Genomic DNA, 19225 nt, shown 5'->3' with positions numbered 1-19225 from the left:
ACAGCAAAGCTGTAATAGCACAATTGCACATTGGTGATACTATTATCATTTGAATGAAAATAATTCTTGTAGAACAGTATAGACACCAAGATGGCAATGCTGATGATGCCCACGTATAATAATGTGAGAAATCATTACTGGAGATGCACTTCCTGTATTGAAAAAAGGTCAGAGCAGAATTAAGTGGAACAGAGCCAAGGAAGTGAATTGAACAGCTATCATTAAAACCTCTTTGAGCTTGATATTATCAATGTTCATCATTTTCCAGGTGTGCTAAATGATTTCTTCAGGTACAATCATTATTCCCAAAATATTCTCTTTTTAAACATTCTTTAATTAAAAGAATATGCTGAAAATACAATGGTGTTTCTTATAATGGACGTAACATTAGCACATGCTAAAATTAGGACAAAAGAATGTTCTCTGTTTGAGGTCAATAGACAGGAACTGATCACTAATTTGATGCAGAACTAATTGACCATACAAGATTTAAAAATATTTGGATGACAAGTGACTGAGAGTGCGAGTTGAGAACACGTACCTCCTTAAACAATTAGATTAGGCGATTGTAAAAACTAAGGGTGGAAAGTCAATACCTTTCCAAAAGCAAGCTTGGAAGTGGGACGCCATTTAAGCAAGTGCCAGGAGGAAACTTCGAAAGATAATGAGTTGACATTTCTGATGGTTGTTAACCAATGGTTGCTAATGTCTCAAGCCTGTCTTTTGCAATGATGTGTTGTGGCATAGTATCATACAAAATAGAAAAGACGCTTCAGCCCTTTGAGCCTGACTGTCAAAAATACACTGCTACCTACACTCATCCCATTTAACCGCAATAGCCTTAAATGTTATTACACTCGGTGTTCATCCAAGTACTTTTTAAAGGTTGTGAGGTTACTGTCCTCAGCTACCTTCTTAGGCAATGCATTCCAAACCTGCACCATCCTCTGAGCTTCCCCCATCAGTGAACCTCATCCCCTTGTTAGTTGTTTACTTGTCCACCATCATTCACACTGGTTGTGGCAGGAATGCAGAGGTTAGATCTGGTCATTTGGTTATGGAATTGCTTAACTCTGTCTACCACTTGCTGCTTATGCTGTTTGGCCCACATGTTGTCCTGTTCTGTACCTTCACCAGGTTTACACCTCATTTCTAGGTCTGTCTGGGACCAGGCTTAGCATTCCCTATGCATTCTTAATTGAATCAAGGTCCATCCCAGTTCAATGGTAACAGGAATATAATGGACTGTGAGGTTACAGACATGGCTGAAAACAATTCTTCTGATGTTGAAGGCTCACAACACCTTTTGAATTGCTGGAGCTGTTCATGTGTATTCACTGCTCACAATGTGGCCGCCTTTACAGTAGGGAGATGAAACACAGGCTTGGTGGCTGCTTTATTCAACACCTCTGCTCTATCTGTAAAAATAATCGTAAGCTTCCAGGTGCTTCCCACTACAACCCTCCCCCAACCTCAGTTGTATTCCCCATGCCAACATTTCTGTCTCAGGCCTGCTCCAGTACTCCAGTGAGACTCAACAAATACTGGAGGAACATGTCATCTTCCACCTAGGTACCTTACAGCCTTCAGGACTCAACATTGAGCTAAGCAACTTCAGAATGAGATCACCCTCTTCTGTGTTCATTACTCTCAGCCCACATCCCTAGGTCCTGTTTTGTATGGGTTGCACCCATTTAACCTTTCACACATCTTCTTAATGTTCTGCCCAGCATTTATCTATGTCTTGGTTGACCTTTGTTTGCTTATCCCTCTCTCTCTCTCTCTCTCTCTCTGTCTCTGAGGTCTATCACCCATATTCTGTTCACTTCTCGCACCCCATCCTGAGCATAAACACTCTTTCCCATCAAGTTTTAAATTCTAACAAAGAGTCACTGCATTCAAAATGTGAATATTCTGTTTTTCTCTACCAAATACTGCCAGACCCACTGAGCTTCTCCAGCACTTTCTGTTTTCGCTTCAGATTTCCAGCGTTTGCAGTTTTTGTTTTTGTTTACCAACAGGGATTTATTTGTGCTCATTTCTGGCCATACTGAGGCTGAAGGAACTAGATAGGAGCTGCAGCTCGGAAACTCAAGTCTCATTAGCTATCAAGCCCGTGAATGACAATCACCTAATAGATGTCCCCAGCAGCTTGGAGCACAAGGCCTCAAAGATCAGATTACTGAGTTACAGGTGAGTCCATATGTGGTACATGGAGCTGTGTGACTGAGGTGAGGAGGTGAGGCTGGTCATTAAGTTGGAGGAAAGCATTGGGAGGGGTTAACGAAGAGAGAGTGTGTAGTGACCGGCAAGTGTTGAGCAGCAGTAGTTTGCAACTGCAGTAATGCATTAGAACATAGAACATAGAAAAGTACAGCACTGAACAGGCCCTTAGACCGACGATGTTGTGCCGAGACTTAATCCTAATGTAAAATATAGTAACTTAACCTATGCACTCCTCAACTCGCTGCTATCCATGTGCATGTCCAGCAGTCACTTAAATGTCGCCAATGACTTCGTTTCCACCACCTCAATTGGCAACACATTCCATGCATTCACAGCTCTCTGTGTAAAGAACCTACCTCTGATGTCTCCTTTATACCCTCCTCCTAATATCTTCAGTTCATTGAGTACTGTAGTCATAGAGTCAAGTTTCACTACAAAACAACTTCAATAGAACGGAATTAACAAGCAAGTTTATGACAGACGACCAATGCAATTGTGTCTGTTCAGTGCGACAAAGTAAGGTACATTTCGACTGGGGGTGTGTGATTTGGGCTAAAGATCAATGAAACAGAAAATAATCATGACTATTAAATATGCTGGGAACTTAAAATGTATGATATTCAAGCTTGAGCCATGTTTTTCTACACTTGACAGGCATTTTTTTTTCCCGAGTTAGCAAAGAGTAATAATTATATTCTCAAGTCAAAAAGGATTGAATCAGCATCAGAAGAGAAGTGGCTGATTAATCAGCTGCTTGCTGTTTAAAGTGGAAATGAGCACAGAGCAGAGACAGAAATATGCTGTTCATCTGCACAATGAAACAAAGTGGGAAGGAGGATAAAATGGAGGTTTTATTCAGTTTGTGTGCACGTCTGTTTATATATGTGCTTGTGAATGCTGTTTTCTTTCAAGAGGTATTTTTTTCAAATCGGGGGCAGAGTATGGGGTGGGGTGAAGGGTTTGCTTTGAAGACAGTCAAAAAAAAAGGGCAGCATGGAGGCTCAGTGGTTAGTACAGCTGCCTCATAGCGCCAGGGACCTGGGTTCGATTCCAGCCATAGTTGACTCTTTATATGGAGTTTGCACATTCTCCCTGTGCCTCCATGGGTTTCCTCCGGGTGCTCCGGTTTCCGCCTACAGTCCAAAGGTGCATAGGTGAGGTGATAGCCTTGAGAGGTGCAGGGTGTCAGGGATAAAGTAGAGGAGGGTTAAACTGGTTGGGATGTTCTCCAGAGAGTCAATGTGGACTTGTTGGGCTGAATAGCCTGTTTCCACACTGTAGGGATTCTATGGAAGTGAGTCATAGAGATGTACAGCACGGAAACAGACCCTTGAGTCTAACTCGTCCATTTGCCAGCATTTGGCCCATATTCCCCAAAACCCTTCCTATTCATATACCCATCCAGATGCCTTTTAAATGTTGTAATTGTACCAGCCTCCACCACTTTCTCTGGCAGTTCATTCCATACACGCACCACCCTCTGTGTGAAAAAGTTGCCCCTTAGCTCTGTTTTAAATTTTTCCTGTTTCACCTTCAACCTATGCCCTCTAGTTCTGGACTCCCCACTCCAGGGAAAAGACCTTGTCGATTTACCCTATCCATGCCCCTCATGATTTTGTAAATCTCTATAAGATTACCACTCAGTCTCCAACACTCCAGGAAAACCAGCTCCAGTCTATTCAACCTCTCCCTACAGCTCAAACCCTCCTATTCTGGCAACATCCATGTAAATCTTTCTTTCTAATAGGACAGAGACCAGAATTCATATAATGTTCCAAAAGTGGCCGAACCGATGTCCTGTGCAACCATAACATGACTTCCCAACTCCTATACTCAATGTGTAGACCAATAAAGACAAGCATACCAAATACCTTCTTCATTATCCTATCTACTTGGGTCTTCACTTTCAAGGAGCTATGAACCTGCACTCCAAGGTCTCTTTTTTCAGCAACACTCTCCAGGACCTTACCGTTATGTATGTAAGTTCTGCCCTGATTTGCCTTTTCAAAATGCAGCGCCTCACATTTACTTAGTGTATTTACTCGAGTAATAGTCAATCTCATGTAAAAGACAAAAGTGAGGACTGCAGATACTGGAGATCAGAGTCAAGATGAGAGTGGTGCTGGAAAAGCACAACAGGTCAGGCAGCAACTGAGGAGAAGGAAAATCAATGTTTTGAGTCGGAGCCCTTTCTCATGTAAAAGTTGACCCTCTATTTTTGGCCAAATAACCTGGAACTTTCCATATATCTTCTGTAAAAGTCATGCAGTTCTTCACAGATAACAGATCAGCATTATGAGTCAGTGTGTCAACCGTCACGTCCCGGTCCTGTATTCTAGTCTGCCAGTTGTTCTGAGCTGCTCCCAGTCTTCCAGTTCGCTGGCTGTTGTATTCCGCTCTGCGTTTTCAGAATTACAATAATTTGTTTTTTCTTCTTCATTCGTCTAGAGAACTGTTGGGTTTCTGCTAATGATATGGTATGAATTTTGATGGGCATAAATTTCAGCCCCTCAAAAGTAGTATCATGTAATAGCCGACCCCATAAATTTAACTTTAAAAAGTAATCAAAAAATGTGACTATTACTTGAGGATATACTGTAAATTAAGCTCCATCTGTCACTCCTCTGTTCATTGGCCCATCTGATCAATATCCCACTGTAATCTGAGGTAAGCTTCTTCACTGTCCACTACACCTCCAATTTTGATGTCGTTTGCAAATTTACTAATTATACCTCCGATGTTTACATCCAAATCACTTATATAAATGACGAAAAGTAACGGACCCAGCACCGATCCGTGCAGCCCACCATTGGTCACAGGTATCCAGTCTGAAAGGCAATTTCCACCACTGCCCTCTGTCTTCTACCTTTGAGTCAGTTCTGTATCCAAATGTGATCTAACCTTGCCAACCAGTCTCCCATGAGGAACCTTACTGAAGTCCATATAGATCACGTCCAGCACTCTACCCTCATCAATCCTCTTTGTTAATTCTTCAAAAAACTCAATCAAGTTTGTGAGACATGATTTCCTGGAAGCTAAAGGAACACACCCCTACTGTCTCCTGTTATTTCACTTCCCAAGATGTTTTCAAAAACTCATGTGATATAAAAGAAAACTGAAGTTTCTACCATCACTATCCATGATTCCAGACTGCAACATACAAGGAAGCGTACACGCTTGGACGCCCTGAGTGATTGGTAACATACTACCCTTACTCAACCTCACTGAGACCAAAGGCAAGAAATAAGAGTCTCATTGGGTAGACTAGAGTCTCGATGGAAGTTCTGCAGATGGATGAATATATTGGACACTGGTAAGGATGAAGACTTGAGAGTGGAAGTGAGTGATGCTGCTTGAGTATACCAGCTCACTAAATGGTATGAACTGCTGTTCACTATGGAAGATGCTGTCACCATCTTCTTTCAGTGTAGGAAACTGCAGGACCAGCTTGGTGGAGTCGAGAATGGTGTTGGAAAAGGACAGCAGGTTAGGCAGCATCCGAGGAGCAGAGGAATTGATTCCTGATCAAGAGTTTATGTTCAAAACATCTATTTTCCTGCTCCTCGGATGCTGCCTGACCTGCTGTGCTTTTCCAGCACCACTCTCTCGACTCTGATCTCTGGCATCTGCAGTCCTCACTTTCTCCCACCTGTGGTGGAGGAAAACCACTACCTGATCCAGTGAGGAGACTGTCCTGCAGAAAACAAAATATAGCTTAGTGCATATTAGCAGATAGTTGCAGGCTACTTCAGTAACCGTTGCTACAGAGACTTTAGAAGAAACAGATGTTAGCCTTCACTCATTCCAGATCCTGAGCTGAGATCCCCAGTGACACAGAGACCAGTCTTTAACTAATTTGATTTACACCACATGATCTCAAGCTACAAGTGAAGATAACTGAGACTGCAAAGACTATGGACTCCGACAGCATGCCAGTAAATGTATTGAAGGCTTGTGCTCCAGAGGTATTTGTGCCCGTAGCCAAGCTGTTTTAGCGTAGGTAGAACACTGGCACCTACTCAGTAACGTGTCATACTTCCTGGGTAAGTTATCTCCACGAAATGTAGAACAAATCCAACATAGCCAATTACAATTCCATCAGTTTACTTTCACTTACAGAAAACTTCATTTTTGCTGGCACCTTATGAACCAGCAAAAATTCTACCCCTGAAATAATGGAAGTTGACTGTATTATTGTGCTCTCCATGATGTCTGGCTTGTCAGGTGAGGGCGTGAGTGAGAAGGCTCTCTGCCATTAAGTTTTATTTAAGGCAAGGTTGCATTATTATTTAAGTGATTTATGCTATAAATAAAGTATAACGGTGATGTGTATACCTTCTGCATTACTTACTGTGTGTATTTACATTGATTATATTCACCTCTTGATCAACCAGAGTATTTGGTGAACTGGTACTCTCCTGGTGCCATGGATACCAGCTAATAAAAGGTTTGCTGTATAAGAAAATTATTGTAAGAGTTTGTTTATGGTACTATCAAGTGGCGTTTACTCAACAATAACCTTACTGTCACTCAGGTTTTGTTCTGCCAGGGCCACTTAGCTCCTGATCATATTACAGCATGGAGAAAGGGGCTGAACTACAGAGGGGTGAGTGATTGTCCTTGATGTCAATGCTGTATTTAACTGAATATGGCATCAAGGAACCATAGCAAAACTGGAGCCAGTGGAATTCAGGTGAAAGCTGGTTGAGTCAAATCAAGTTTAAAGGTGATTGTTAAAGCTGAGTCATTCCAGCTTGAAGACATTAGTGCAGGGTTCCTCAGTGTGCTGCTCTGGACCCAATCACCTTCACCTGCTTTAACAATCTTCCTTCCATGATAAAGTTATAAATGGTGATGTTTCCTGATAATTGCAAAGCTCAGCACCATTTGAATTTCCTTAGTTCCTAAAGCAACTCTTGTCCAAATGCAACAGGAACTTGACAACACTTAGATTTGAACTGGTAAGTGGCAAATAACATTCATGATACAGATTTGCCAGGCAATGAGCAGCCCCAACAAGAGAGTATTCAGTCATCACATCTTGACATTCAATAGCATTACTATCACTGCATGTCTCTCTGTCAACATCCTGCAAGTTACCATTTACCAGAAACTGAATTGAGCCAGCAATATGAATACAATGGTCATAAGAGCAAGCCAGAGGCTAGGAATTCTGCAGAAAGTGGCTCACCTCCTCATTACCCAAAGTTTTCCATTTTCCACAAAGCACTAGTTAAGACTATGATGGATTACGCTCCACAGGCTGAGATGCATGCAATTCAACAAAACTCAAGATGTTTTGAACCATCAATGACAAAGTAGCACACTTGATTGGCACCCTATCCACTTTCTTAACCCTGAATACTCTCCACCATTGGGGCACCCATGTGTCTATGTACTATCTACAAGGTACACTTATGGCAATTTTACAAGTTTTGGACGAGACCCATGACCTTCACAATCTAAAGAGACAAGGGCAGTTATACCATCATCTGCAAGTTCCCCTCCAGCTCACATACCATTCTGACTTGGAAATCTGCAGCAGTTCCTTCATTGTCCATAGATGACAATCCTGGGACTCCCCATGTAACTGCATCGCGCAAATTCATTGATTGCAGAGATTGTAGCAGATCAAGTAGATGCCTCACCAGAATCTTCTCAAGGGCAGTTAGGAATAATCAGCGACATCCCATCATGTGAATGAATTTTTAAAAAGCTGTTTTTTTTGCAACTAAAGCTCAATTAATGGAATTATTACGACAGAGAAAAAGATTCTGATTTCCTTTTGAAATATACACAGAAAGACAGAAAAATGAGCATGTATTGTCAAAATGGCTTGAGGAAGTTCTACAGCAATATAAATAAAAGAAAACAAGAATATATTTTATCATGTGCATTTGGAGCATTGAGGGAAAACAACTATTGTATGTAGAATTGACATGGCAATTGGAAAGATTCTAATAGTCTTCAATTTAGAGCATTGTTTGTTCCAGTTAGTTAGAATAAAAATTACAAGCAGAACAATTATATGCATATACATAAATCTCAGGCTCCTAATATTAAACATTACTGGGTCATTAATAGGAGAATTGCAATCTAATTTGATCCACCAGGAAAAAAGCTTTAAGTCACAACATTTGACATAAACTAGTAGCAAATACAAGAAGAAAAGTTTTTATTCGAATATTTTTAACAGGTTGTCCTAATTACTGTGGTTTTGTAAATCAATAATTACTTTTAAATGATTGACTCCAATTTACACATGAGTTGACTGAATATCTCATATTTGATACTGTCCAGTATAACTGTCTTTCACTATTAATTAATGATTACAGGTGACAATTTAACAGTTATATTATTCTATAGTCTTTTTGCACTCATCTTTCTTGTTGATCCAGTGAGAGAATTAAAGCAGCGAGCAACATACCTTGCATTTAGATTGATGGATACTCAGCAATTAACCTACCTAGAAATGTCAGGAATTTTATTGGGGATATTATTAGCTTTCATTGGGAGCGAATTTGCTTGCTTAAGCACGGTTTCTAGTAGGGGATCAACTGACATATTGTTCTGCTGCTTTCTCGGTACTGTATTGTGTACTATGCAGTTGATTATGCAAATAAAGCATTTCATAAATCTTAACTAATTAATGGTATTTTGTATCTGTTAAAAATTATGATATTTTGATACTTTGGGCTCAAAATGGTTCACTTTCTGTCAGGCTGGGGAGTACCAGTAAAATTTCTTGTATATGCGGCAATCTAGTTGCACTGGGTTTTTATTATCTCTAGTCATTTTCTTCCTGCCTTACAGGTGGCAGAGCATCTATTTTCCTCTTATGAAGCAAATTATAGCTACCGACCACTGCTAGAGCTAGAATTAAGGATGGTCTCAGCCTCAAGTGTTTATGCCATACACATGCTTGTTTATCCAATAAATAAAATGACTTTCATTGACCCCAGTGTTGCACTGGAGGCAACAACAGGAGTACGCCAACATAACTGCCAGCGTTGTGGCCATGTAATTTCAAAGCCAAAGATTTGATTGCAAACTCTACACAGAATGAAAAAAAACTAATTTAGAGACTAACCGAAGCAATGTTTCATTTCTGAGGGTCTATTCGGAATATCAATGCTATTCTTTCTTTATTTATTTGTGTTCTAATCCTAAAGACTGAATAAATTAAATCCTTCCGTTCTACACTTCATAATGCTAAATTTCCCAGCAGACACAGACAATGAAGCATCTTACTCCTGTCAGTATCCATCTGGGAACTGTATATAGAACATTCACTATTTAAATTTCATATTATTGCAGAGTAACGTTCCTCATCATCAATATGCACTAAAAAAATTGCCTTGTAGTGTCTTACTGCTAAAAGGAAAACAATTCAAATACTTCTTTTAAGTACTTCATCCAAACTGACAAATAAAATTATAAATCAGTGATACAACGAATGTTAAAAATCACACATAAAGGTCATGTGGGATGTAAAAAGTTTCCTAATATATGCTATTATTCAATAATGCTAACAGAGTTGTAAATGATATTTCAAATGGAGACCAGAGTTATCTTAAAGGTAAAAAGCCCCGATGAAATGCTGAGCTAAATCAGAATTAGGAATGGATTTTGCAAGATCAATTTTATTAAAATCACTTTCTGCTTTGGGAAAAAAGAAATGATTGATCAAAGAGATAGTATTCTGTGCAACTGTCTGACAAGTTTTCACCTCAAATGCCAAGTGGATAGAACCCCAAGGATGTTTCAAAGCATAAATATTCAGTTAATGTTGGCAACATAATTCAATCATGGAACAGCCCAATCTCAGAACATGATCAGAACTTGAGAAAGATTGATTTCAAGTCTAATGCAATCATTATACTTTGAAGATGCAAGTTTGATTCTTGAAGGGGTAAAATGATGCCTGACAACTGTAAATTACACTTCTTTCAGTTGGTTCCGAGGAGAATTTTTAGATATGTTGCTCCAATACATGAATCAAAAGTCAGCATCCATAATACCCCAAGTTCTTATTCTATGTTTCTCAGAGATTAGATTTACTTGCAACAGTTTCTGACAATAGCTGGAACCAAGAACTATTTTTGGAAAACTAAATTATAAATAATATTTTGTGTAACTTCATTTTATGTAATTCTCTACTAAATTAGTTATGCAATTGCAGAAATTAAGTTATGTAAAATATTTTTCAAAAATGCAATTTTTAACAGAGAGAAGAACTGAAGAAATTGAAGATTAATGATTTTCCATTTAAAATTGACCCTAAATTTCAAAACTTGTCAGTGATCAGGAGATGTATAACTTGTAAAAACTCAGTAACGCATGGGAAAATTATTCTATTGTATGTCTGCAGTGATTGTATATAAATGTTTTTATGTACTGTATATGTTGTCTGTTTGACTGTGTAACAGGACTGACACAAAGGTTTGCATGTCACAAAACAGCAGTTTCCATCTCCAAGTATGTTGTTAGTCCTCAAGTATATCTTTAATATGAGGTTTTAACAATTGTTTTCATATCATTTTCTCCTGTTTAGTAATTAATGTTAATCTCTTGATCTGCTAATTACCCTCCCAAACAACTTGAATGTTAACTGATTATGTTAGTGACGTATTCATAACATTTGAAATAGATGTCTGTTACGGAGTAAGGTAGTTCAGTATTTATCTCATAACTATCATAATTAAAAATGGGTTACCTGGTAATGATCATAATACTGTTTGTGCGTTAACGTTGTGTGCAGTTTGCTTGCTTAACACTGAAGGTATAAATTCCCTCTCTGGCTGAGGCTTACCATAAAGGTCCCACCTTCTCAGCTTCACCCATCGTTTGAGGTAAGCTGACACTCAGGTTAAACTCAGTACCAGTCATCTCTTTCTAAAGAGAGAGCAGCCCTATATCTGGAGATGTTGCCTAGACTTCATTTACTGTGAGCATTTTGAAGTCATGTATACATGTCTTTCCTTATTTAGTGTATCAGTAAAGGTTTCCCCATCCATTTCCTGAACTAGCAAACATACTTTTTACACGGGATTAATAATTATTTTAGAATGTTTTAATAATTGTTGTCATATCAATTTCTCCTTTGTATAATGTTTAGTACTTAATGGTTTGGTTGCTTATAGCAAAACCATTAGTCACCATGATTGATCTGTAAACTGAATCAGAAATTCAAACAAGTCAGCTTGCTAGTCATAAAACAATAACTCTGAATTATAGGTAAAACTTTTGTAATTAATATTTGCTAGAACCTATGAACTAGTCATATTATTTTATCATTGAATCATATCGTCATGGAATGGTTACAGAACAGAAGGAAAATATTCCGTCTGTATACGTTCAGATTGTCTGCAAGAGCAACTCATCTCAGCCAAATGCCCTCACTATGTTCCCATAGTCTGCACTTTCTCTCTCTTTAGGTCGTTGTTCAGATAACTGTCATTTTGCATTCCGCATTTGTAGCAATGGATGAAGATCATGTAACAACTATTATGCTACACAGACAAATTCAAGGCCAGTGTCTACAGGAGGCCAACAAAATCATGGGCTGAAATTGCCAGAAATTGACTTCATGCAGTTTCATGGTGGTTTCTCTCCCTGAGAGCTCACAAGGTTTCTCATGCTAATCTCCACCGCTTGCCTCTTTAGCTCTTCACCACACCTCAGAGGCATTCACTTGCACTGTCCTTCACTCGCCAGCAGCCGCAGTACTCACTATTGCTGGAATATCCAGGGTTTTCAGTGTTGGTGTTCTCAGTGAGTGAGTAGGCAGTGCAGAGGGCATGCAGAGTTAGTCATGCGAGGGATTGAGGAAGTAAGAGTGAGTGAGCGAAAATGTTGAAGACAATAGTAGAAATGGTAGACCATGGGGGGTTGGGTGGGGTGGGGGTTTGGTGGGGGGGGGGGTGGTGGGGGAGGTGGGGGTGGGGGGTTGGTGATAGTCAATGCAGTCGCAGAGTTAGCAAATAGAAAATGGTAGCACTTACCCTAGCAAACTTTCTGTGGCATTGCTGTGTGTTTCTCTGGATTTTGGAAATGGCATGAGCCTGAGTGGCAATCTCGATTCAGGTTAGCAGGGTCTGATGCTGTTGTCCTGAGGAAAGAGGACAGAGAAAGCCCAACACAGGTGGCAGTGTGCCCAACATCCATCTCCTCTCTCCCAATCAGGAAATCATCCTTGCCTTAGCTGGAGAGGATAGAGCTCGCCTATATGGTGATGCTGAAACCTGCATATCTGACTCCAATTAAAGTTCATTGTCGGGTGAGGCTAGTGCTTCCATTCCCACCTCTGTGAATGTCCTTTTTCCATGCCTGAAACTCTACTCTTATTTCCCACCTTAGTCTCCTGCTTGCCTCCCACAGCTACCAGTGGCACATACACGGTCTCTATCCTCACAAGAACAACACTATAAGACACTTCCTCCTCCCTTCCTGAGGAAGAAGCCACACACCCCTTGCTGGATTCATTGTCATCCTGCATCCTCCACCACCACAGATACTGAGACTCTGCTGGGTACTCTATCTCGATGAGATTCAGGAGCACTTGACGGTGAATACGTCATGTCCATATCACCGAAGCTGGTCGAGAAAGAAACACCCCAGGTCAATGGCACTCGGAGACACCAGACATCTGTTTAGCTCCAGGCAGAGATCCCGTGTTGATTGTTCATTAAGAACTCCATTAAATGCACATGCCCTCACAGGAGAAGTGGGCAGGTTTTCAAGAGGTAATGGGCAAACTGAGTTGAAGATTGGAGGATTCTACCAACATTATTGGTACTGTGCTGCCTCTGGCAAAAAGGCTCTGGTTACCTCCATGGGCATGTTGGCAGCTGCCGTGGAGAGTCAGGTCCAGCACTGTCAGTGTGTGCTGGAGAGGTGCATAGAGTCTCTCCAACCTGGCCAGGAATGAAGGACCTTGACCTCACTTCAGGTGCCCCTTCCTCACAGGGCAGTGCCAGGAGTGACACAGCCAGAGGAGGAGCCATGAACAGGCATGCCAGAAATCTCCACTTGGCCAGGCCCCCCACTCTTATCCTCAAATATGTCAAAGGTCAAACTGAGGAGGCTGAGCCTATATCTAGGCAAGACAAACCAGCACATCTGGGCCCTCTAATAGCCCCATGGTCACCCAACTACAACTCCAAGGCCAGCTGGCTCCACTAGAGGGCAGGCTCCCTCCCTCTCTCCCAGCTGCAGATCCTTGGACTGCAACCAGACATAGTGGAAGTGAAATGAAGTATGTATCTGAGGATACATAGGTGGCATGGGTGACACTTCATTGTAAATAGGTTCTCACATTTCTAAAGATATGTTCAGTTATCATCAGCTGTGTCAACCATTGTCATTTCAACTCCAACTGAAAGAATGAAGGTAGAGAGGTTAGCCATCTTTAGCACCACACCATATTCTAACTCTATAATTTCCACAACACCCATATTCGCATGAACATTTGTCAGGATTGAATGAAGGAGGGTTAGATTTGTGAAGACTTCCAGCTGTTTGTAACCTTAGCATTTGTTAAACAACATGAACTGTACAGAATGATCAAAGGTGCATTTGCATTTGGGGTGATACAGGGAATGCTGGCCATTGCAGTATTGAAACAATTATACTCAATGAAAGATGACTTCACACAAACTCAGTTCCATTGAACGAGAATCAGAGAGAAGTCCTTCCTGTGTTACTTTTGCCGATACTGCTGCCTATAGAATGCTGAAGTGTATCTGAAGGCATCCTCATCATTGCAATCATGCTGCTCTTACTGTCCACCCTACAGTGAATTGTAATCTTCCTAGCTGATGTGATTATTCAATAGTTGGATCCCAGACTGGAACCTAGCTTGAGGCATCATGTTTTGTTTGTTTTGGATAAACAAAGTAGTCTGTTACTGAAACATAGCACACAATATAACATAAAACTCCAGATTTTGCCTTAACAATAAAACAGAAGTTTAATAACAACAGAAGTGCAGATAGATGAGAATAAATCAAATTATTTGACTATAACACAAATTCAAGTATTTATAAGCAGACAGTGAAAGTATAATCCCATTAAACTCAAAATATTCCTTTGAAAAGCAAAACAATACCTTTTGCATACAATCCAAAACACATGCCTGATACTGTACTCAAAAGCACACATTGAAAGGCATCCAAAATCACTACTTGTACAATTACCACATCAGTGTCTAACATCTTGTCAAGTTTAAAATCACTTTTGACTTTAACTTATCGACTAGAACTGCAGATAGCTTCAACCTGGAGATATTATATACCTGAGCTTAAACTTACTCAGCTTTAAGTTAGCTTTTCAGGGTTTTATCCCCACATTTCTGGCCTGGGATTATCACTAAATCTTTATTCTCGGGTAAATTTGGTTCACTATATCCTTTCCTTCCCAGGAACATTGCTCAATACAACCATCGTCACCAAAGGACTTCACAGGATTTCCCAAAACTCAAAGTAAAACAGAAGATAATCTCTGATTAGGCTATTACATTTTAATATTCCCTTAAATTTAAAATAATCTCTTTTTTGACTTCCTAACCTGGAGTCATTTCTATTGTTCAGTTGTAAAACCCCACCAAAACCCCACTAATCCTAAAGCAAGCTTTCAAGAACTGTTTTTAAAAAAATTACCTTCATCACAGAAAAAAAGTACAAGGTAAGTGTTAATTTTAGACATACATAAAGCCAAATGTTACTAACTCAAAAGTTAAAAGCACAAATTTACAATAAATTAAATTACCTACAGTGTGGAAACAAGCCCTTCGGCCCAATAGTTCCACACCGACCCTCCAAAGAGTAACCCACTTCCCTATAACTAATGCACCTAACACTATGGGCAATTCAGCATGGCCAATTCACCTGACCTGCACATCTTTGAACTGTGGGAGGAAACCAGAGGAAACCCACACAGACATGGGGAGAATGTACAAACTCCACACATACAGATACCCAAGGCTGGAATTGAACCTGGGACACTGGTGCTGTGAGACAGCAGTGCTAACCACTGCCACCATGCCACCCTTTAATTACATGATTTTAATTACATGATTTAATTGTTTAATTACAATAAATATGTATAATAGATCTCACAGTCTTGGTTACAGCATACTTCAATTGCGTGGAGCAGAGACTTTGAGGATCAGAAAGCATCCTCTTTCTGGGCGGTACAAGTATATGGTACAGACCAGATTCGGCCCTGTGTGGAAATTTGCTATGAACGACTATCCTATGGCCCTCATTTGCCCCTGTGAAAGGAGGTGTTGTATTTCAGATGTATTGAATAGTATCACATAGCATTATGACCTCCACCTCTGGACAAAATACAGTGCCACTATCCCTTCTGATTCACACAGCCTTCCATGGAAGATGAACGACTATAACTCCCCTACATCTTTGCTGCTCCATGAAGTTGACGCTGGTCTTGAGCTTGTGTGTACATTTATTCCTTCTCTGTTTGTGTAGTAGCCCTTAGTGCAGCAGAGACAACTACATCCCTAGAAGAGCATAAAGGCAATAGGAGTATATTTAAGAGGGAATCCAGGAGGGCAAAAAGTGGATTTGAGATAGCTTTGGCAAATAGGGTTAACGAGAATTCAAAGGAATACTACAAATACAAATGAACAGGACTGCCACGTAATAGAATATCAGACCATAAGACATAGGAGTGGAAGTAAGGCCATTAAGCCCATCGAGTCCATTCTGCCATTTAATCATGGCTGATGGCCATTTCAACTTCACTTACCCGCACTCTCTGCGTAGACCTTAATTCCCTGCGAGATCAAGATTTTATCAAGCTCTGTCTTGAAGATATTTAATATCCCGGCCTCTACTGTGCCCCGTGGCAATGAAGTCCAAAGGCCCACAACTCTCTGGTTGAAAAAATGTCTCCTCATTTCTGTTCTAAATTGACCCCCTCTAATTCTAAGGCCGTGCCCATGGGCTCACGGGTGCGTATGTCGGCACTATCAGAAATAAAGCAGTAAAATGATAATTCAGTGATCACAGCACACACAACAACATTTGAAAAGCATCCTTTAAACGTCAGAACATAGCCCCCAGAAACAAGATCAGTCAGGTGTTGCACATTATTGCCTTGTTTCAGATGTCTGGTGCTCAAGTCTGTGGGCACACACAAGTCAAAGAGAGGTACAGCACAGAAATGAGCCATTCAGTCAAAATTGTTCACGTCAATCAGATATCCGAAGTAAAGTCCATCCTATTTGCCACCATTTGGCCCGAATCACTCTAAACCCTTTCTAAACCCTTCAGGTATCCTTTGTTACTTCGTCAAAAACTCAAACTCAAGTTAGTAAGACACAATTTCCCACACATAATACCATGCTGGCTATCCCTAAGAGGCTTTTAGATGCAGGGAATGCTGGATGACCAGAGAAATTGAGGTTTTCGTTAAGAATACGAAGGAAGCAGATAATAGTTATAGACAGCAGAGATCGAGCGAATCCCTAGAAGAGTATAAAGGCAATAGGAGTATATTTAAGAGGGAATCCAGGAGGACAAAAAGTGGATATGAGATAGCTTTGGCAAATAGGGTTAACGAGAATCCAAAGGGATACTACAAATATAAAAGGGTAACAAGGGAGAGAATAGGGCCCCTTAAAAATCAGCAAGAATGCCTATGTGTGGAACCGCAGGAGATGGGTGGAAATATTAAGTGAGTATTTTGCATCAATGTTTGCTGTGAAGAAGGATATGGAAGATAGACAATATGGGGAAATAAATCGTGACATCTTGACAAATGTCCATATTACAGAGGAGGAGGTGGATAACATCTTAAAATGCATAAAGGTGGATAAATCCCTGGGACCTGATCAGGTCTACCCTAGAATTCTGTAGGAGCTAGGGAAGTGATTGCTGGGCACCTTGCTGAGATATTTATATCATCAATAGCCACAGGTGAGGTGCCAGAAGACTGGAGTTTGGCTAATGTGGTGCCACTATTTAAGAAAGGTGGTAAGGAAAAGCCAGGGAACTACAGACTGGTGAGTCTGACTGACATCGCTGGTGGGCAACTTGTTGGAGGGAATCCTGAGGGACAGGATTCATACCTATTTAGATATAGGGCAGGAGATTGTACATGTGGCAACAATAATGAGAACACTCATCCGACCCTCTATTTCCTACCCCATGGTACCCAAGAAAGGCAGCACTGTATATAGGATAGTGATGTGGGTGTTTTTGAACCACAGTATGAAGTGAGCAGCCTCTGTAAGGTGTGCAGTGGCAAGGACCTGCTGCTGGATGGTGTGGAAATGAGTTTCGTGACTACAGTCAGAGACTCAAAAATCACATCCATTCTAAAGAAGGAACATTTACACATAAAATGAGAGTGACTTGTGTGCCATATTCACCTATGGCGCCAAACTTCCCTCAATGAGTTTTCTCTTTCTCTCCTTCATCTTATTGCAATTCCTGGCTCTACACTTAGGTTCAGGGTGGGAGGAGACTTCTCGTCTCATGGATCTTGAACAGATCTTCACACACATTTAAGCATTAAGTTTCAAAGATATGCATGCGTATAAGAGGGAATTTTCCAGCCCTTGAGCCCTTGTGGGAATTGATAGGAAATTAGGGACAGTCGAGTGAGAATGAAAGACAAAACAAGCTCTTAACGCCAAGTTTAAAGTCAAACTTTCCCTCCAAGATTTTAAATATCATGATGAGAAACCTGCTAGACAAGTGATTGTCTTCATTGTAAGTATCCCCTTGTCATCATTAACTAATCTCGACTCAATTCTATGCAGTTCAAGATTGCTCCAGGCATTGGTGAGAAACAAAAACATCTCAGTTCCTCAGTTGAAGGTCAGAACTGTTATCTGGAAGATCCAGGTTGCCACTTGCTTGTCTGGGATTCCATCCTAAGATCTCCAACACATCATTATACACCACCTTAAGTCTTTATCCGTGTATGTCGGCATTTACAAAACACGAGCCTCATAGCTGATGTTGGACATGATTCACTTCAGCACTGTGCCACTGCACTTTAGAGCTTGCTGAGACCTGACATTGCAATGCCCTTACTGAGTTGGTATATAGACCCAAAGCCTGTAACTCACTGTCTTGAATAGCATGCCACCCTTCACCAAACCTCAACTGCACGATAAGGATGGAAGATGGCAGCCAAAACAGTCATGGCGGAGAGGTTATGTTTTTGTTTGTAGCGATAGTGTGAACATGTTTGTGCAAAGAGGCAGAGTTTCAATGGTTATGCAGCATTGGGCATCATTCATTCTGAACTGAGTGTTCACTTTCCTGTACGATATATAATTAGAATAAAGTCTTTTCCCCCAGAGAGTTGTGCAAGTAAGTGAGATCTTCTAGTCACATACACAAACTGGTCATAAGTGTGGGACACAGGTGGAGGCAAGGACCTATTACAAGGCGTTCATCTTACCTGTAGATTCAGTGATCTTCTCATTAAAGCACTAAATCTTGGCTCCTCTCATGAACATAACGATTGAAGGATATCTGACATCTCTGATTTTCCAGGATCTTTCTCAGAGATGAACAATGCTTCCCCAATACGGTTTCTATTCTCTTTGGGAGTATGAAGAGGATGTTTAACTTTCACATGATTTGGAGGAGCTGGTGTTGGACTGGAGTGGACAAAGTTCAAAATTACACACCAGGTTATAACCTGTTGGACTATAACATGGTGTTGTGTGAATTTTAACTTTCACATGGTAGCCATGTAGCCCGGTCCTACTGGTAACAGAAAATTGCCAGATGCCACTTCATCCTCTCCTCCATGCTGTGTTACACGTTGTCTTTCAATGAGATAAAAGGAGTAATTGATTGAGATGAAGTGGCTGAAAGAGCTGTTTATGGTGTTGCAGGAACAAGATAGGAGTTGGTAGTTTGGGGTATGGAGTGGGCGAGAGTCATTAAGTGAAGATGCTGCTCGCAATAGTGAAAATGGAAGACCCTGAGCTCTAGTGGGAGGTGGGAGCAAG

The sequence above is a fragment of the Chiloscyllium punctatum genome, chromosome 5 (genome assembly GCF_047496795.1).
Source record: "Chiloscyllium punctatum isolate Juve2018m chromosome 5, sChiPun1.3, whole genome shotgun sequence".
Taxonomy (NCBI): domain Eukaryota; kingdom Metazoa; phylum Chordata; class Chondrichthyes; order Orectolobiformes; family Hemiscylliidae; genus Chiloscyllium; species Chiloscyllium punctatum.
The sequence above is the reverse complement of the archived record's forward strand: the minus strand, read 5'-3'. Positions refer to the sequence as shown.